The sequence below is a fragment of the Protopterus annectens genome, chromosome 10.part0 (assembly GCF_019279795.1).
Source record: "Protopterus annectens isolate FY-2018-M chromosome 10.part0, PAN1.0, whole genome shotgun sequence".
NCBI lineage: Eukaryota > Metazoa > Chordata > Ceratodontiformes > Protopteridae > Protopterus > Protopterus annectens.
Window position 1 is genome coordinate 434507690 of NC_056744.1, and position 21159 is coordinate 434528848.

General features: G+C 43.5%; 1 protein-coding gene across 1 annotated transcript in view; it reads left to right on the top strand.

Annotated features, from left to right (window-relative positions):
- LOC122813175 (leucine-rich repeat-containing protein 19-like) overlaps positions 1–21159 on the top strand; it is a 615392-nt gene that overhangs the window by 554402 nt on the left and 39831 nt on the right. The gene's annotated exons all lie outside the window — the stretch shown is intronic.

Genomic DNA, 21159 nt, shown 5'->3' on the forward strand with positions numbered 1-21159 from the left:
TGTGTGTGTGTGTGTGTGTGTGTGTGTGTGTGTGTGTGTGTGTGTGTGTGTGTGTGTGTGAGTGTGTGAGTGTGTGTGTGTGTGTGTGTTTTGTGTGTGTGTGTGTGTGTGTGTGTGTGTGTGTGTGTGTGTGTGTGTGTGTGTGTGTGTGTGTGTGTGTGTGTGTGTGTGTATGAGTGTGTGCATATTATCCATCTGTGGAAATTGTCTTCATCTCATCAAACTGAAGGCTTCCTTTCAGATGTTAATAAAACCCGCTGTTGCAGAAAAACAGCGGATATTGAGAAACAGCAGTCTACTTAATGGGCTTATGTGCCTTTTGTACTAGATGTATCATTAATATCTTAACTGAAAATGTACTATTGCCCACTATGAAATATATTAATGATAATTATAACAATTGATTGGGTATCAAGGTATGATAAAAAACAAATGGAAAAGCCATGTTTGTTTATAGAAGGTGTGAAGATAGGTGAAGGCTGCCAGCCTAGCCAGATAGAATTTTGTACATAATTCTATCATTTGTAAATATTAATATAAGCCACAGGCATGTTCTCTTAAATGGAAGAAAATGGTGTTAAATGGAACTGCAAAAATGTAACAACAGTGCACTCTGCTGTAGGAAAGCTGATAAGTCAATCATTGTATAATTGTTTGACCACAAAACCTGGAACCAAGATATCAGGATGAAGGAATTCTTGCTTTTGTTTTGAGACTAGAGTTAATTGCTAGAATTTGGATGTATAATGTCTTTTATTGCTGTAGCTTCCTGACCAGGTGCAAGATCAAAAGGGCTGTTACACTCTGAGCTTCTGTTAGCCCGGAAAACAGAAAATAATGATGTAATTTGAAATGAGTCAGTGGTACTCTGTTACGAATTTAAGGACAGAGAGACTCAGAGCATTTTTGCATTTGTCTTGAGAACATCCAACATCGCCAGCACTCTGCCTATGCTCTATATGTAAGTTTATTTTAGAACTGTGTTTTCTCTTAGATATAGATAGGAAATAGGAAGATTAGTTTTTTTCTGTATTGATGTCAGAACTTTTCTACTGTATTATTTTAAGTATTTTTCTGTGATCTCTGAACTCTTGACTAGCACTGTGTAGTGAGAAGTATTGTCTTGTGTTTTTATTATTCATTATTAAATATTTTTAAACCTTTTAACTGTGGCTGTTTTGTGTGTAAGCTCTAGAGTACATTGCATGCATGTAGTGATACTGTCCAAGTCACTCCAATAAGCTTTGCTGTTAAGTCACACTTACCATTTGGATAATAATATTGCACAGTAATAATTGGACACCCTTTGATAAAGGCCTTATTAGTAGCTGATATTAGTGGGTAGTGGCAACTGGTACTACCTTTTAGACTGGGTAGAAAGGGGGCACAGCTGGAGAATTTGTACCAGCCTTCCCCAGGAGTGTCCGTGGGTTTGTATATAACTCATATCTCAAAGTATGTGTGAGTGTCAGCTACTTGGGCAGGGACATGAAGCACTGGTTGGAGAAAGAGGGTGCTGGAGGTTTTAGCTTGCCCATTAGGCTGAGATCTGGACCCTATATCTGTGCCAGTGGGGTCTATAATTGGGGATCTGGAGAGAAAGGGAGAAACCAGTCCCAGACTGACTGTGATCTCTGTGTGCTCTTAATAGAAATTGTACTTTACTGTGTGTGTATTTGTTGTCCTCCCCTATGTGGACACCCTTCACTGGTGTTAGTGGTGAGGATTGAGGCTCCTTGATTGCTGAGCCAGTGCACAGGCGTCGCATATTAATTGTTTGGCAGTGGTGGGATATCCACACCACATATTAATTGGTTGGTAAATACTAATTAGCTTGTGGTGGTGTGGGTAGTGTGAATTCCTGTAGCTTGTGTACAGTGATCACTGAAGGTGTTTTTGTACTCTAAATCAGCCACACAGTGAATACTAGAGTTCGGATCACAATTGTTTTATTTCTTTTGTTAGCTTAGGTAGGGAGAGCAGGCAAGCATGTCAGCAGAGGAGTATGGAAAGCTGACAAGGAGCCAGTTGGCTGAGATGTGCCAGGTTAAGGGACTGGTGCAGGGAAACCTGACTAAGGCTGACATGATTGCAGCTTTGGTCACAGCTGCATCAGAAAGCAACCAGGAGGATGATCAGACTGGCCATGGAGATGTACAACACTCAGGGAATGGACAGCTCAACCTTTCTGCAGAGGACTTAAAAATCCACATGGAGCTAAAGAGATTTGAGTTGGAGGTCAGGCATTTGGAAATGGAAGCTGTGGATAAGAAGAAGCAGAGGTAGCATGAAAAGAAGATGCTGACTCTTCACCAGAGTTAAGGAGATAATGGGGAAGGGAGTAACCAAACCCCAGAAGCACAAAAGGTCAGTAAATGTCTTCCACAGTTTACAGAGGGGGATTTATTTATTTATTTATTTTATTTATTATAGTTTATTTTACAATTGTTGACCGGGATTGTCCGACTGAGCTGAAAAGCCCTTTTTCAGTGGAGGCCCAGGGAGAAAAGCTCCAACATATTATACAATTTTCATTGTAAATTAGCATTAAACAGTAATGTTACAGGATTATTACAAGGCATTAAGTAGCAGTACAATGTTATACAGTGTCAATAATCAGGAGTATAGCATAACTATTTCAAGATGTATAAAAAGAAATATGTCATTAAGATGAGTATAGATTTTGGGGTAAGTGGTTACAAAAATCCAGTTTTATCATAATGTGCTTGCATGAAGGCAAGACATTTGCAATGGAATGTTTCTCTGATGCAATTTGCATAATAGATTTTAGAGGACAGTAGAAAGAGTAGTCAAGGAAGATTAGAGAGAGCTAGTGAGAAGAGTGAGTTAAGGGCAGAAAGTAGATTAAGGTATGAGAAGTAGGGGATGTTTAAGGAGGGAGAGTGCAGTTGCAGGACCAGTGACTTTTAAAGTGCTCTTTGGTGGCTGTCTTAAATTGTTTAGGGCATGTAAGGGTCCTGATTTCTAGTGGGAGCCTATTCCAGGCAATACTAATAATTTGGATAGTTTCATAAATATGTTTGAGAGGGTATGTAAACAGTGTGATGTTGACCAAAGGCTTTGGGTATGGTTCCTACCCCCCTTACTCCATGGTAAAGCTGTAACTGTGTTGTCTAAACTTGCTGATTGTGAATATTTTGATTATACTGCTGTTAAGAACTGTTTGTTAGAATTGTCTAAGCTAACACCTAAAACTTATAGGAAAAAGTTTTGTGAGCAGCAATTTATAGGCAGATGAAAGTGTGTGTGAATATGTTGCTGAACGGAGCACTTATTTTCATAGGTGGGTGAGTGGATGTCAGGTCACCACTTTTGAAGGGCTGGCAGACCTTTTGGTGAGGGAACAAGCCCTTAGCACTTTGCTTGAGGACATGAGGATCTGGTTAGCTGATAGACAATGGGCTACTTCATATGAGTTGGGGAAGAAGGGAGACCTATACCTAGTAAGCAGGGCATCCCTGCACAGGAAAGGGACCCCCAGTACTGCTCATGAGTCTAAAGGAACCCATGGTGGGCAGCACAGACTGCACCAACAGAACTTGCTGGTAGCAGGAGAAGCCACTAGTCCAGGTACACTTCCCAGACCTAAAGTTAAATGTTTTGTATGCAACCAGTGGGGCCATGTGGCATACAGATGTCCATGGAGGCAAGGTGGGGAACAAAAGGTGAGAGAGCCAGTAAGTGGGAAAGACAAAATCCCAGTAGTAGGTTGTCTTGAGACAACAGGGGTACCAAACTACCACCCTGCAGATGTCCTGATAGGGAAGGATTTTGATGAGGGAGTACCATGTGTTTATGCAGTTACACTCAGTCAAGTTTCGAGACAAGCATGTGGGTCTGGTAGCCAGGGGGAGACCCAGACAGACCGCATACTTGCAGCCAGGATTGGTGAGTTGGTTACTTCAGGGAGGAAGCTACACTGTAGTAGTGAGACTGAAGGTTTGCCACAACTGCTTATGGGTACTGATGTTCCCTTGGACAGCGTGAGTGCAAAGGTAGAAGTGAGTAGTAGTAGTAGTACCCAGGCTGACAGTGAGGCACTACTGTCAGAGGATGCCAGACTTCCTGTGGAAGGGGAGCTGGGAAGGGTTACAAAGAGAGAGCTGAGACAGGCTCAGCTCTCAGACCCTACATTTCAAGGCCTGAGAGAGGTTGCTAGTGAAGGACCTGATTCTCAAGGGAAGAGGGAATCTGTATACTGGGACCAATGGTCACTGTACAGAGAGTGGACCCCTGAGGGGAGGGGTAGAAGGTGAGAGGATACAGCAGTTGGTAGTGCCTAGAACCTACCATCTGGCACTTCTAGCCATAGCCCATTGTATTCCCTTTGCAGGTCATATGGGCATAAAACATACAAAGAGATGTATTATGCAGAACGTCTATTGGCCTGGAATTTCCAGAGATGTAACAGGGTACTGCAGGACCTGTGCACAGTGCCAAAAGGTAGGCAAGCGAGGAGATACGGTGAGAGCTCATGTGATGCCTTTTCCTGTGATTGAGGAGCCATTTCAGAGGGTAGCTATGGATATTGTGAGGCCTCTGAGTACCCCAAGCTCCACAGGAGAAAAATTATATCCTAGTGGTGGTAGATTATGCTACAAGATACCCTGAGGCAGTGCCTTTGTCCTCCATTGAGGCAGAAAGGGTGGCAAATGCTTTGTTAGAGATTTTCAGCAGGGTAGGTTTCCCAAATGAAATACTGACTGACAGAGGTGCCAATTTCATGTTAGGCCTGCTGGCTTGTCTGTGGAAGTACTGTGGGGTTAAGCACCTGAAGACCACCACCTACCATTCCCAGACTAATGGTCTTGTAGCGAGGTTAAACTCTACAATCAAGTCCATGCTAACAGTCTTTGCAGACCAGTTTAAGAGAGAGTGGGACAAATATTTGCCCCATCTGTTGTTTGCATACAGAGAGGGTCCCCAGGAATCCACAGGTTTTTCACCCTTTGAGTTGTTGTTGTATGGGCAGAGGGCGAGGGGACCTCTAGATTTAATTTGTCATGAGTGGGAAGGTGAGTGTGAACCTCACAAGGAGTCTGTTGTGGCATATGTCCTAAACCTCAAGACAAGGCTCAGGGAACTCATGGGTTTGGCCCAGAGGAACCTGACAGAAGCCCAACAACAGAAAAAGGTATGGTATGACAGGAATGCTCAAGCTGGAGAGTATGCTGTGGGGCAGCAGGTAATGGTTCTCATTCCTGTCAGACACAACAAGCTGCAAGCAGCTTCGGAGGGACCCTACAAGGTGGTAAGAAAGATGAGTGATGTTAACTACATGGTGGAACTGCTAGGCAGGAGGTAGCAGCACAAATTGGACCATGTTAACATGATGAAATCTTACTATGATAGGAAGGCCCTTATGCTGAGTATTTGCAGTGGATTGGAGGAGGAGTCTGAGGGAGATCTGGTGACTGATGTCCTCAGTGAGGCTCGGACTGACACCTCAGTGGAAGGGGTAGCAATGTCCCAGCAGCTATCTCCTACCCAAGTTTGTGAAATCCAAGCAGTGTTACAAGAGGTTGGGGACATGTTCACTGGGAAACCAGGGTGCACCCACCTGGTGCAGCACCAGGTGGATACAGGACACCAAAACCCTATTATGCAGGCTCCTTATAGGGTGCTTGAGAGAGTCAGACAGACTCTGAGGGAGGAGGTACAGAATATGTTGGAACTAGGGGTAATTCAAGAGTCAAATAGTCCCTAGGCCTCCCCACTAGTGCTGGAGTCAAAGAAGGATGGCAGCACCAGGTTCTGTGTGGACTACTGGAAATTAAATAATCACACAGAGTCAGATGCATACCCCATGCCTAGGACAGATGAGGCCCTAGAGCAGCTGGGTGGGGCTAACTATCTTACCACCATTGATCTTACCAATGGGTTACTGACAGGTGCCCTTGACTCCCAGTGCTAAAAAGAAGTCAGCTTTTGTGACTCCTTTTGGCTTGCATGAGTGCAGAAAGATGCCCTTTGGGATGAAAAATGCCCCAGTGACTTTTCAGAGGCTGGTATATCACATGCTAGCAGGAGCGGGAGGGTTTGCAGTTGCTTATCTAGATGATATTGCCATCTACAGCCATTCCTGGCAAGAGTACCTTCAACATGTCAGGGAGGTACTAGACAGACTATAGAGGGCAGGGTTGACCATTAAGCCAAGCAAATGTCAGGTGGGTATGGCAGAGGTCTCCTACCTGGGATATAGAGTGGGGAGTGATAAGATCAGGCCTGAACCTGCCAAAGTAGAAGCCATTCAGGCATGGCCTGCACCTGTTACCAAAAAGCAGGTGAGGACATTCTTAGGGACAGCAGGGTACTACAGAATGTTCGTCCACAGTTATAGTACAATAGCTGTTCCCCTCACAGACCTGACAGGAAAAACAGGCCAGATAAGGTAGTGTGGACCACAGCATGTAAGCAGGCATTCCAGAAGCTTAAAGAAGCTTTGGGAGGACCTCCTGTGTTAGCCAGTCTAGATAACAGTAAAGAATTTGTTGTACAAGCGGATGCTTCAAACCATGGGGTGGGGGCTGCACTTAGCCAGATTTCTTCTGAGGGAGAAGAGCACCCAGTGGTTTATCTCAGTCATAGGCTCCAACCCAGGGAGGAATGCTATGCAGCTGTAGAAAAGGAATGTCTATCCATAGTGTGGGCACTGCAAAAACCTCAGCCTTATCTGTATGGAAGAAAATTCACTGTAGTTACAGACCACAATCCCCTAACATGGTTACACAGAGCCAGTCAGCAAAATGCCAAGTTACTAAGATGGAGCCTAGGGTTGCAAGCATATGATATGTTAGTGCAGCACCACAGTGGGGTTAGCAATGCCAATGCAGATGGGCTCTTAGGACAGGGGATGGGGTAAGGTATACTCAGATAGACCTAACCCTCTCAAGCAACGTTTTTCAAGGGTCACATGAAAAACTAGCTTGAGTTCTTGGGGGGCGGTGATATGTGAAGATGGGTGAAGGCTGCCAGCCTAGCCAGATAGAATTTTGTACATAATTTTGTCAGTTCTAAATATTAATATAACCCACAGGCTTGTTCTCTTAAATGGAAGAAAATGTAACAACAGTGCACTCTGCTGTAGGAAGGCTGATAAGTCAAGCATTGTATAATTGTTTGATCACAAAACCCAGAGCCGAGATGTCTGGATGAAGGAATTCTTGCTTTTGTTTTGAGACTAGAGTTAATTGCTAGAATTTGGATGTATAATGTCTTTTATTGCTGTAGCATCCTAAACATGTGCAAGATCAAAAGGGCTGTTACACTCTGAGCTTCTGTTAGCTTGGGAAACAGAAAATAATGATGCAATCTGAAATGAGTCAATGGTACTGTGTTATCAATTTAAGGACAGAGAGACTCAGAACATTGTTGCATTTGTCTTTCTAACATCCAACATCACCAGCACTCTGCCTATTTATTTTAGAACTGTGTTTTCTCTTAGGTATAGCTAGGAAATAGGAAGATTAGATTAGTTTTTTACTATATTGATGTCAGAACTGTTCTACTGTATTATTTTAAGTATTTCTCTGTGATCTCTTCTGAACTCTTGACTGGCACTGTATAGTGAAAAGTATTGTCTTGTGTTTTTATTTATTATTAAATATTTTTAAACCTTCAACTGTGGCTGTTTTGTGTAGAGATAATTTAAGCTCTAGAGTACATTGCATGTATATAGTAATACTATCCAAGTCACTCCAATAAGCTTTGCTGTTCAGTCACACTTATCATTTGGATAATACTATTGCACAGTAATAATTGGACACCCTTTGATAAGGGCCTTATTAGTAGCTGATATTAGTGGGTAGTGGCAGCTGGTACTACCTTTTAGACTGGGCAGAAAGGGGGCACAGCTAGAGAATCTGTGCCAGCCTTCCCCAGGAGTGTCTGTGGGTTTGTATATAACTCATATCTCAAAGTGTGTGTGTGTCAGCTACATGGGAAGGGACACGAAGCACTGGTTGGATAGAGAGGGTGCTGGAGGTTTTAGCTTGCTCACTAGGCTGACATGTAGACCCTATAGCTATGCCAGTGGGAGTCTTATTGGGGATCTGGAGAGAAAGGGAGAAACTAGCCCCAGAATGACTGTGATCTCTGTATGCTCTTAAGGGAAATTGTACTTTACTGTGTGTGTGTTTGTTATCCTCCCCTATGTGGACACCTCTCACTGGTGTTAATGTGGAGGATTGAAGCTCCTTTGATTGCTGGCCCTGGGCCAGTGCACAGGCGTTACAGGAGGAAATCACAATTTGAGGACAAACTGGAAGTAATGCCTGTGGCTCATGTTTTTATCGTTGTTACATTAATAGTAAACCTTATATTGCTTTCAGTTTCATTGAAAGAAGTTAAGGAACAAATAAGTATTTTAACTGTAACTCTTAGCAAAGTGTGCATAGCTTTCTGTGTGAGGAAGACAAACAAAAAATCACAAAGAATATACAAACATAGTATGAACTGTGATGGTGGTGGAACTGCAGTGGTAGTGCTGCGGTAGTGTTGTCGCCTCACAGTAAGACATCCTGCTTGATTCTCAGCTAAAGCGTCTTCTGTGTGGAGACATGCGTGAATGGGCGTACCTTCGTTGAAGGTTGTGCATCAGGGCTGGCAACTCGGTACGTAAAAATCTACTGCCAATCATTAGCGGACTGGAGTTCCACTGTGGCAACCCCTAACCGGGAAAAGCTGAAAGATACAACAACAACAAGTATATATGGAATTAATCCAACACAAATGCTTTGTATTGCTGTAGCACTTTAAAGATGTTTATATTCATGCTATGATATTCGGTCAGTGGGCAGTTTTGATACGCTACTTGAAAAGAAGAACTTTATTGGCAGCTCATTCTGAATGTTAATTTTCCACATGGAATTAATAAACAATGTATAATGTGTTTTAAAGTGACATTTTTTGATTTAATTATACACATATGTTGTATTATTATTATTGATATGCATTCTTGATTGAATTATTTGAAATGCTTTTATTTTCATATTTTATAGTCAAATATCATATAATTAGATATGTTTTATCTTGTGGCAAGTTTTTAAATATATTTAATTACAGGCGCATTCATTTTATAGCATTTATTTATTTATTTATTTATTTATTTATTTATTTATTTATTTATTTATTTATTCCAGTTTGATGACTAGGGAGGTCCACTGGGCTTGGGGAGCCCGTTTTCAGTGAAGGCCTGGGGGAAAAAGCTCCACAATATATACAGAATGCAAGCATAGTACAATACATGGTTTAGATACATGAATGATTACAAAGCGAACTTAGCATAACAATCAACAAGTGGCATCCAGCAAAGAAAACAAACTATGATAATTTTATTTGGGAGAGAAAGATAAGCAAATAGCCTGGAGGCTAGAAATTATAGTTTAGATATTATTCTAACTGTATTTGTGAGAGAGGTTAGCTAGGTAGAGCGGTTAGCCAGGAGTAAAGCAGAGGAGAGCTTGGGGGGTATGGGGTGAAGAGTACAGTTACATTTCCTGTTTAGATAAAGGTAGGAATGTAGATAAGATTTAAAGTTTTCAAGGTTATTGCAGGTCCTCACAGATGGGGGGAGAGAGTTCCATTTTTTAGCTAAGGAGAAGGATAGGAGAAGTTGACCAGCAGGGCACTTGGGTTTTTGGACGGTGATTAGGTTTTGGTGACTGGATTTAAGGGTTCGTTGAGGGATATAAGGTTGTAGAATATTGGATAGTGCAGGACATCTAGTAGGTTACAATAGTAATCTGTGGGCAGTGGTGATTTGGAGAAAGTCAAGTTGGTTGGGGAGTTCAAGCCAGTTTAAAGATAGAAGGGAGAGACAGTGATGACAAGAGGATTTAGCTTTGGTAGCAAATCTGGAGATTTTATTGTAACAAGTTTTCAGTTTGGAGGTGAGTGTAGAGGATAAATTGGCAAGCAGTGGGGAGCCATACAGTAGGGAGGGGAGGAGGAAGGAAGTGGTGAAAGTAAGTCTTGTGGCAGGAGAGTGAAAGTGGTTGTTTCTATATAGTAGACTGAGTTTTATGTGGGGTTTTTTAATGTTTAGCTGGATGTGAGTGTTGAATTTTAGATGTTCATCAATAGTGACACCAAGAAGTTTGGCAGAGGGAATGACCTCTATTATGGAGTTGTTATGGCTGGTGATTTAGAGATAATTTTATTGATAGGGGAGGATTTTGAAGGAGAGAATATGAGGATTTTAGTTTTATTCGCATTTAGAGCGAGGTGGTTATGGAGCATCCAGTTTTTGGTGGTTGAAAAGGCTGTGTCAGTAATTGGAGATCTGATAGGTTAGAGGCACAGAAGATCAAGGTGGAATCATCAGCATACTGCACAATTTTGGTGTTGGGTATGGCTTTGTGAAAGTCATTGATAAAGATATTGAATAGTACTGGGCCTAGTATGGAACCTTGGGGTACTCCAGTGGGGATGGAAAGGAAGGTGGAAGTGCCTTGGCTGAAGAAACCCGATGCTCTGCACATATGAAAAATGCACAGCCAAACCATTCACAGTAAAAGAAGGCTGGTTAGCCGAAACCAGTCTGAATAAAATATTTATGTTATAATTATTATATAATAGTGCTTGGTGTACTCTATGCTGGCCATTGGTGTTTTTACTGGAAGTGCCTTGGCCCCATTTGACAGCCTGGGACCTGTCTGAAAGATAGTTGGAGAACAAGGTGAGTGTTTTGTGGGGGAAATTGAGATCTGACAGATGGTTTAGTAGATGGGTATGGGAGATGGTATCGAAAGCTTTAGATAAGTCCAGCAGGACTGAGGATACTATTTGACTGGAGTCACGAGCTAAGTTAACAGTATGGAAGAAGGAGTGGAGGGCGGTGGTGTTACTGTGTCCTGGGCGAAAGCCGTGCTGGGTAGGAGAGAATAGCTGATGTTTGGTAAGGAATGGCAAAACCTGAAGGTGGGTGCATTTTTCTAGAAGTTTGGAGATAGGGGAGATGATGGGCTATGGGGCGGAAATTTGAGTTGTTACAGTTTTTGCCACTTTTGTGGAGTGGATGGCTGTATGCAATGCACCAAAGTTTGGTACATTGTTAAGAGAAAAAGTTTTAAAACATACTGTTATTTGTCTTTTTCCTCTTCTTGCAAAGTGAACATGTTATTTGTTGGGATATGCCTATCAAAGATGGGCCTCATCTGTGAACAAAATGCAGCATTACTTATGAACCTGAATAATAACTGTTTTCTGTATTTCAGAATAAAGAGATTTGGTTATAGCTTGGTGAAGCCTGGGATAAGGACGCACGGCCGAGTAAGAGTTAATTTACTGAAGCAGGCTGTGTGTCCTGGAAAATTTGAGCTACCATTGTTGAAGTGAACATTCTGTACTTCTTGAACATTCTGTACTAACTGTTGGTTTGAGGTGATTTGTGATAAACATGTTTATCCTATATGTTTTTCATAGCCAACTGTCAACGGTCAGAAATGTAACAAAAAGTTGTTTTGCTTGCAGTATAAAAGTTGATGTCAGTAAACAAGTTGACCAGAGGAGATCATCTTGGCCAACATGCTGTGTAATCTGGTTAGCTGCTAATAAAGACGTTTTTCATCACCTGAGGCAGATGCGACTCGTTTGAATTTTTCTTCTGACATTTTGGTCCTTCAGACCGGAAACCTCTACGAAGATACGGATCAGACCGACAGAGAGACCGAAAAACCTGTGCAGGTGAGGGTTTCTCATCTTAAGATTCCCTCGACTGAAAGCCCTCTGACTGATTTATCATTGAAAGGAGGCCGGCCGCTCTCTGATCCCTATCTGAGGGATGGTTTCTGAACGAAAAGGGGAAACGGAGTCTCATCTGGTTCAGGTAGGATGAAAAATAAATTTTCTTTTAATTTAATTTAACCTTGTCGACAAGGGTTTTATTTTTAGTTAAGGGTGGGTAGGATTACTTGTTAAAATTCTTTTGTTAGGATCACCCGTTAAGATAGCCCCATTTTATAATAAGCCCTGTAAAATAACTTTGATACAGTCCTAAAATAAGAAATCTAGGGGAAACATGGGTTCGAGTTGCTGCAAGTGTGAGAGTGATGTCTGTTTAAATGTTGATGCTAAGTATATGAAAGGTTTAAACAAAAATAATGTTAAGTTTTTGAAAAAGTGGAAGTTGAAATATGATTTTGATGATACACGGAATAAGAATGCCTGTGCAAAATTGATTAGAGATTTGAAAAGAGATGCGGGAACTAGAACTAAAAAACAAAGACAATTGGGATTTCCCCAAGCACAAAAATGGTTAGAAGAAGCAAATAGATGAGCTATAAAAGAAAAACAGTGCCAGGAAAAAGAAAAAAATAAATCAAAAGGGATCACTGGTGCTAAGTGGAAAAGTAGCTTTATTTTTAGATAAGGAGGATGAGCATACAGTTTGTGCGGTACAAAGGCAGGTAACTGCCCCACTGTATGGGGAAATTGCTGCTGCCGTACCGGCGGAACCTCCTCAATATCAGTCTGAAGATGTGGGATCTGTACAGCAGGGTGGGTTATTGGCTGCTCAAGGAAACGTTGTGACCCCTCCAATTTACCCACAAATTCCCGTAGTACCCAAGGTTGTTTTGCAACAGGTAGACCAACCTATGCAGTTAAGGTCAGGACCAGCAGGGCAAGGACATTGGGCCATTAAACTTTCTGACTACTCAGAAGCTCTTCCCTTAATACAAGTTGCAAACCCACAAGCAGGGGATGTTGGACAAGAGCCAACTATTTTAGTTTATCGTCCCTGGGCTAGAGAGGATATAAAACGAGCTACAGATGGTTGTCGTCACTTCTTCCCTGACGTCAGTGCGACAGGGGTATAAAGGAACCAGCCGATGCCATTTTCTTCAGTCTTTCTTGCCGGTGCCGAGCAGAAGCAGTTCGCAAGTGCCGGTCGGCCAGCTCCTGAAATTACGAAAATTTGGAAACTGAAGTCTTCTTGAAAGCTAAGTACCCCGTTGGGGAAACTTTTCTTGCCTCAGACCGATGTCAGTCAAAGTTAATAATTGTATTTTATGTGGGAAGCAAATACCGCATAAGGATTTCCATTCCCTCTGTATACCTTGTTTAGGGCCAGACCACGACGTCTCGGTCTGTCGCTTTTGTGCTACATTCAACAAACGCACCATTAAGCGTTGGGCGGAGTTCGCCCAGCATTATTTTGGAAAAACATTTAACTACATTATGTCGTCGGATACTCCGACTACAGTTTTGTCTAAAAAACACAAAGATAAGGACCGACACACAAGGTCTGCAGCCTCTACTGACACCACGCCAAAGCAGACTACACGTGGTCCGGTTCTCAGCGAGGCGCCTACGCAGCCCCTGACTACCGACGACACTTCATTGGCGGTGTCTCCTGTGCCCGAGGTCGCAAGTTCCTCGGCCCACACCCCGACTACAGATACCGAAGCCACTCCTGGCGTTGAACCTCAAAATGTGGATAGGTCTACCTCCACTCAAGGTGTCTTCAGACCTTCCTCTTCCTTTTCCATTAAGGCTTTCACTAAGTCTAAAGCAGCCATGCATTCTAAGAGACAAGCTACACAGGGCCCATCTCCAGGCCCCATGCCTAAAAACAGATGCTTAAAATGGCTGAGGATTTAATTCTCTTATCAGGGGTTCTCAACCCCACCGGACAAAAGGCCCAGAGTGGAGGAAGAATCCCCCTCCTCTGATCAGGGCTCCATTATTTCAGAGCACTCTGATGATCAGGAACATTCTTACTCCCCTTTTGAAGACTCTGATGCAGAGGAGTCCATCCCTTCTGTATCCCCCCCAGAGGATTATTCATTTGGGGAAACTTTGCATACCTTAAGGGAACACTTCCACTGGGAAGGCCAGGATTATTCAGATTCCAAGAAAAGGCTTAGGGAATTTCTCTTGCTACCTCAGCACAGGCCTCTGGCTATACCCCCTGTCTTGGAGATGATGTTTACTCGGAGGCCTGCCTTAAGCCGGATTCTTTGCCTCCAGCCCCAGTCAAGCCTGACAGGTACTACAGGGTTCCTGACTCACACCAATTTCTTTACAAAAGCCATGCTGCTGACCCAGAAACCATCTCACAGGGCCCCAAGGGAATTAAGGCCTCCACTGCTAAAAATCCATTACCTTCCGAGAGAGATTCCAGATCCTTAGAAAGGTGGGGGAAAAAGGTATATACCTCGGCTACCTTAACCATGAGGGCCTTAAACTGTCAGTTCCATATGCTAAAATACCAACAGTTTTTGTTATCATAATTGAAAAGTAAAATGTCACAACCTGAACAACCAGACTTGAAGGAGTTGCAGGATTTGATGCATAGTGCAGAACAAGTGGGTAAGCATACCTTACAATGTGGTTTTGATGCTCTAGAGGCCTCATGTAGAGCTGCTGTTACAGGATCAGTCATTGTAGACATGCCTGGCTCAAGGAACAAACCTTGCCTGATCATGTCAAAGCTAAATTACTAGATGCCCCTCTACAAAAGGATGTATTATTTGGTGCTAATGCTGAGGAGGTATTAAGGAAAATGGAGGAAAAGGCTAAATCAATGCAAACTGTGAAAGATTTTCTACAGGTACAACCCCACGTTTCAGTAGAAATTGGCCTTCCAAAATTGGTCCTTTCCAGCCACGGACAGACCCCAAAGAGGTAGATACAGGCGCCGAGGGGCAGAGGACAATCAAGGATCGTTTAGAGGCAGACAATGGCAAGCTCCTACACAAAGAGGTGGTGAGGATAACTCGCAATCATTCAGAAAGCAAGCCCAATGACTTTCCCCTTTGCATGCCAAGCAAGATTCAAATGGCAGAACCCTTAGGAGGAAAACTGGCATTATTTTCAAAAAATTGGCATATTGTCACAAAAGACAAATGGATCCTGGACATTATAAACAGAGGCTACAGATTCCATTTTCACACCCTTCCAAAAATGAGAGGCATGCCAAACCTGCCACACAATCAAAGGGCAGAGGCACAAAGGCAAATTACAGATCTTATAGACATGAAAGCTATTCAAGAGGTACCTACTCACGAACAAGGTCAAGGTTTTTATTCCAGACTATTCCTGGTACCAAGAAAGGGAAAAGATTGGAGACCTATATTGGACCTATCCATCCTAAACACTTTTTTAATCGTACCAAAATTCAAGATGCTCACATTACAGCAGCTTCTTCCCATGCTGGGCAAGGAGTCTTGGCTGGTAACATTGGACCTCAAGGAGGCATACCTGCATGTCCCAATTAGACAAAATTGCAGAAGATACCTCAAATTTCTTGCAGGTTCAACCCATTATCAATTCTCTGCATTGCCCTTTGGCTTATCTACTGCGCCCAGAGTATTCACGAAATGCCTGGCATCAGTAATTGCCTACTGCAGACTTCAAGGGATACAGATATACCCATATTTGGACGACTGCCTGATCCAAGCGGGCAGCAAGCACATTCTTCTGAAACATCTGGCTTTTGTAATAAGGTTGTTGAATTCTCTGGGATACACAGTCAACAAAAAGAAATCAAGGCTAATACCCTCTCAGAAAATAATTTTCCTGGGTGCCAACTTGGACACAAACACCCAGATGGCCTACCTCACGCCAGAGAAGCAGGGGCAACTAACTCAATACTTCAAAGCACTAGCAAATTGCACCAGGCTGACTGCAAGGAAAATCCTGCAGGCTCTGGGATTCATGGCATCTTGCATCCTACTAATCCCATGTGCAAAGCTGCATATGAGGAAACTTCAATGGTACCTGAAAAACCTATGGTCTCAACACAGCCACAGTTTGGAAACAATAATACCACTAATTCCATGTCTACAAAAGGAATTTCTGTGGTGGGCTCAAGCATGCCAAACAAACACAGGTCTCCCATTCTGCAAGCCTCAAACAAATCAAGCCATCACAATAGACGCCTCGAACTACGCCTGGGGGGCGCACATGGCAGATCGGTGCATTCAGGGCAAATGGTCCCAAAAAGAAAAGCACCTTCACATCAATCAAAAGGAAATGCTAGCAGTAACAAATGCTATTACAGCTTTCAAAGACCTTCTGCATCCAGGTCAACTATTGATAAGGACAGACAACACCACAGTAATGTGGTACATAAACAAACAGGGAGGAACCCATTCATACCACCTGTGCAGGCTGGCCATGTCACTTTGGGACATGGCCCTGGAATTACAAATTGAACTTCAAGCACAGTACTTGCCAGGGAAGGAAAACACGCTGGCAGACAACCTAGCAGGAATATGACAGATCCACACGAATGGAAGTTGCATCCAAAAGTTTTTACAGAAATAATCCAAGAATGGGAAGGCCAGACATAGATCTCTTTGCCTCCCACAAAATCACCAATTGACAAAATTCTGCTCAAGGATTTTCCATCCAAAGGCCTGGAGAGTGGAGGCTCTCTCTTTCAGTTGGACATCAATGACAGTTTATGCCTTCCCACCTCTTCCTCTGCTGCCCAAAGTTCTACTGAAAACCAGAGCAGACAGACCAAAGATGATTCTCATTGCTCCAGACTGGCCAAGACAACACTGGTACCCACTCCTGAGGAGCCTGACGCATTCCCCACCATGGACCCTGCCTCTAATGCCTCTTCTTCTGACTCAGCACAGCTTCAAAACTCTTCACAGCCAGCTAAAAACACTCAATCTAGCCGCATGGAAGATTCCTTAGCATCACAACAGACCCTACTCTCCAAGGAGGTGCAGGATGTCATTTTGGAGGCTAGAAGGCCGTCAACTAGAAAAGCTTACTCCGCAAAATGGAAACGGTTTTGTGTTTGGAATGAGAAAAAGGGTCAGGATCCTGGAAAACTGAATTTACCTCAAATACTACAGTATCTAGCTGAGCTGCTAAGCAGTGGACTTTCATTCTCTACCATCAAAATCCATGCCTCAGCCATTTCTGCAGAATACAACACTGATCCACCCTTATTCTCTCACCCTCTCTTAAGACAGATGTTCTTCATTCCACATTGCTGCAGTCCTAACTATTGGGTAGTCCGCTGTCCAGTCGGCCCGAATACCAAAGTATATGGCTGACGTCGGTCACGGTGCATTAGACTGACGTCAGTACGTCAGGGTACTAATGCGCATGACCGACGTCATATCCTCAGTCTTTTTTGCCGCATGGTCCGATGCAGAAGCAGTTTTTGCGAGTGCAGGTTGGCGTTCTGAAAGTTTCTGAAGTCAGAGTTTCAGACCGAATCAAAGTTGGCTAAGTAGCCCGTTGGGGAATGTTCTGGTTTTCTCTTGCCTCAGTATTTAACCGGATGTCAGAAAAAGTGAATAACTGTATTTCTTGTGGGAAACAGATACCTCATAGGGATTACCATACTTTGTGTATACCTTGTTTAGGGCCTGAGCACGACGTTGTTGGATGCGCTCTTGTGCTAGATTTAACAAACGCACTATTAAGAGAAGGTTAGACTGTGCCAGATTAGTGTTTGGGAAGCGTTGTAATTATAAAATGCCGTCGGATGCTCCGGCCCGCTTCAGCCAAAAGCGCAAGGACAAAGCAGGGAAGCCTAGAATGGAAGAACCGACAGTCCCGGACGTCGGTTCTTTAGAAGGCTCAGTGGAGCCGGAGGTTCTGCCAGGAGTTTCTTTGGAGTCTCAGGGAGAAACTTTACTGTTACAGGATGTGTCCTCTCAGGAAGTAGGCCAGGCTGAAGGGGCTTCTCAGGTGGCTGTTCTTCCCTCTCTTCCTAAGGTGGTTAAGGCCTCCTTCTGTTTCTAAGGCTTCTTTAAGAGGCAGGCCTACTTTAGCTTCAGTGGGGGTTTCTCCGAGTGTTTCAGGGTCTTTGCCTAAGAAGCATATGCTAAAAATGGCAGAGGATTTGATTACAATGATTAGAGGTTCTATGCCCCCTCCTGATAAGAGGCCTAGGGTGGAACCTGAGTTTGAGAGTTTTGAGCAATGTTCGGAGGCTTCTGAGTCTTCGGCTGAAGACTTGCAGGAGTATCCTCCTTATTCTGATTCTGATGTGGATGATTCTACTCCTTCAGCTTCGCCTCCTGAGGATTTTTCTTTTTCAGAGACTCTGCATTCCATGAGGGAGCATTTTAAATGGGAAGGTCAAGATTTCGCTGATTCCAGGAAGAGGCTTAGAGAATTCTTGTTTTTACCCCAGCATAGGCCCTTAGCTATACCTCCTGTTCTGAATGTGGTAGAAGATGTTTTTGCAGAGGCTTCACTAAATCCTGATTCTTTGCCTCCTGCCCCAGTTAAACCGGATAGGTACTATAGAGTGCCTGACGCCCATAAGTATCTTTTTAAGAGTCCTAGGGCAGACCCAGAAACTGTCTCTCAGGGGCCTAAAGGTGTGAAGGCTTCTGTGGTTAAAAATCCTGTTCCTCCGGATAAAGAGGCAAGGGCTTTGGATAGATGGGGAAAGAAAGTGTACACTTCTTCCACTTTAGCCATGAGGGCGTTGAATTGTCAGTTTCATATGTTAAAATATCAGAATTATCTCCTTTCACAATTGAAGTCTAAGGTGGATGCTCTGGCTGAAGGTATTGAGTGTAAAGAGTTGCAGGATTTAGTTCATGTTTCTGAACAAGTGGGAAAGCATTCCTTGCAGTGTGGTTTTGATGCTGTGCAGGCCTCCTCGAGGGTGGCTGCCACTGGTTCTGTTCTTCGTGCGCACCCCTGGTTGAGAGATCAGAACTTAGCTGAGCATGTTAAGACAAGGATTTTGGATGCTCCTTTACAGTCTGATGTGTTGTTTGGTTCGCCTGTGGAAGCAGTTTTAAAGAAAATGGAGGACAAGGCTAAGTCTATGCAAACTGTTAAGGATTTTTTGCAGGTGCAGCCTCCGAAGTTTAGTAGAAATTGGCCTACTAAGGGGTGGACTTATCCTGCTTACGATTCCCAGTCTAGGGGTAGGTCTAGACGTGGTAGGGGCAGAGCTCAAGGTTCTTTTAGGCCTAGGACAGGGAGTTCACCTGCTCAGACTTCTGGTGAGGGCAGGGGTCAGTCCTTTCGTAAGCAGACCCAATGACCTGCCGTTTCAGCTGCCAGTACTTTCTCGCCTGGCAGCACCTCTGGGAGGAAGGCTGTCTCTTTTCAAAGAAAATTGGGATTTAATTACCCAAGACAGATGGGTTCTGGATATCATTCACCACGGTTACAGGTTTTATTTCCATACCTTGCCTCCTTTCAAAGGCATGCCAGACATTCCTCCTCTACAAAGAACAGAGGCTCACAAGCAAATTTCTCTGTTGCTCCAAATAGGGGCCATTCAGTCAGTTCCTGTGCCAGAAAGGGGCCTAGGATTTTATTCTCGCCTGTTCCTAGTACCAAAGAAGGGGAACACGTGGAGACCAATTTTGGATTTATCTATCCTCAACACTTATCTGGACATTCCCAAGTTCAAAATGTTGGCGTTACAACAGCTTTTACCTCTGCTGGGCAAAGATCACTGGATGGTAACTTTAGATCTCAAGGAAGCTTACCTTCATGTGCCTATAAGACTACGTTGCAGGAAGTATCTGCGTTTCGAGCTGGAAATTCTCATTATCAGTTCTCTGCATTGCCCTTTGGCTTATCTACTGCCCAGAGTATTCACAAAGGTTCTGGCTCCAGTGATAGCTTACTTCAGGCTAAAAGGAATTCAAATCTATCCTTACTTGGACGACTGCCTGATTCTGGCTCAAGAAAGGAAGACCTTTACAGCATTTGGAATATGTCATAGCAGTGCTAAGATGCCTAGGGTATTCTGTGAACGAAATAAAGTCCAGTCTAGTACCCTCTCAAGACATGTGCTTTCTGGGTGTGAGACTGAATACAGCAGCCCAGATGGCCTTTTAACCCCGGACAAACAACAGAATCTTTCCAGTTACTTCCATCAACTATCTCTTCAGTCCGGGCTGACTGCAAGGACAGTCCTTCAAGCCTTAGGGTTCATGGCATCTTGTATTCTGGTGCTTCCCAATGCCAAACTGCATATGAGGAAGCTACAATGGTATCTCAAAAATCTATGGACACAGCACTGCCAGGATTTGGACACTGTCATTCAAATAATACCTTGCATTCAAAAGGAATTTTGTGGTGGGCTCAGGAATGTCACCTAAACAAGGGACTCTCTGTGACCCGGCCAGAGGCGAGTCAGATTCTAACGACAGATGCCTCAGACATTGCTTGGGGAGCTCATCTAAATGGAAAGTGGATACAAGACAAGTGGCCTGCCAGACTACAGCATCTACATATCAACATGAAAGAGATGTTAGCAGTCCAGTTTGCATTAATGGCTTTCAAGGAGTTACTTCTTCCAGGGCAGGTGTTGATTCTAACAGACAACACAACTGTCATGTGGTACATCAACAAACAAGGGGACACATTCTTACCCATTGTGCAGGCAAGCAATGATTTTATGGGAGACTGCGCTCAGCTTGCAACTAACTCTTCAGGCAAGGTTTCTGCCGAGCACAGAACTCCTTAGCAGATGTGTTAAGCAGACAAATCATGGATCCCCACGAGTGGAAACTGGATCTTCATGTATTTCAAAATTGACAGTGTCATGGGGAACTCCAGACATAGATCTGTTCGCTTCTCCACTAAACCACCAGCTGCCAAAGTTTTGCACGAAGGGATTTCATCACACAGCTTGGAAAGTGGATGCTCTTTCTTTCAGTTGGAAAAATCTTCATGTGTATGCTTTTCCACCTCTGCCTCTTCTCCCAAAGGTGCTTCTAAAGGTCAGACAAGACAAGTCAAGGATGATTTTAATAGCTCCAGATTGGCCTCGGCAGCACTGGTACCCATTACTGAGGAGTCTGGTAAGGAAGCCTCCATGGCCTTTACCCTTGATTCCACACCTGTTGTCTCAGAGGGACGGTCATCTGCTCAATGTCAAGCTTCACTCTCTTCATCTAACAGCCTGGCATATTCTGTTTTGAAAGACAGCAGGTCTCAGCTTCCTCAACAAGTTTTAAATGTGATTATGGAAGCCAGAAGACCTAGTACAAGGAAAGTGTATGCAGAAAAATGGAAGAGATTTTTATTTTGGACTGCAGCAAAGAATTTGGAGATTTCTGAGCCTAATTTGAGTGTGGCTCTTCAATATCTTACTGAGTTATTGGACAAAGGTTTGTCTTTCTCTTCCATTAAGATTCATGTTGCAGCAATTTCAGCTCACTATGATTGTGACCCACCATT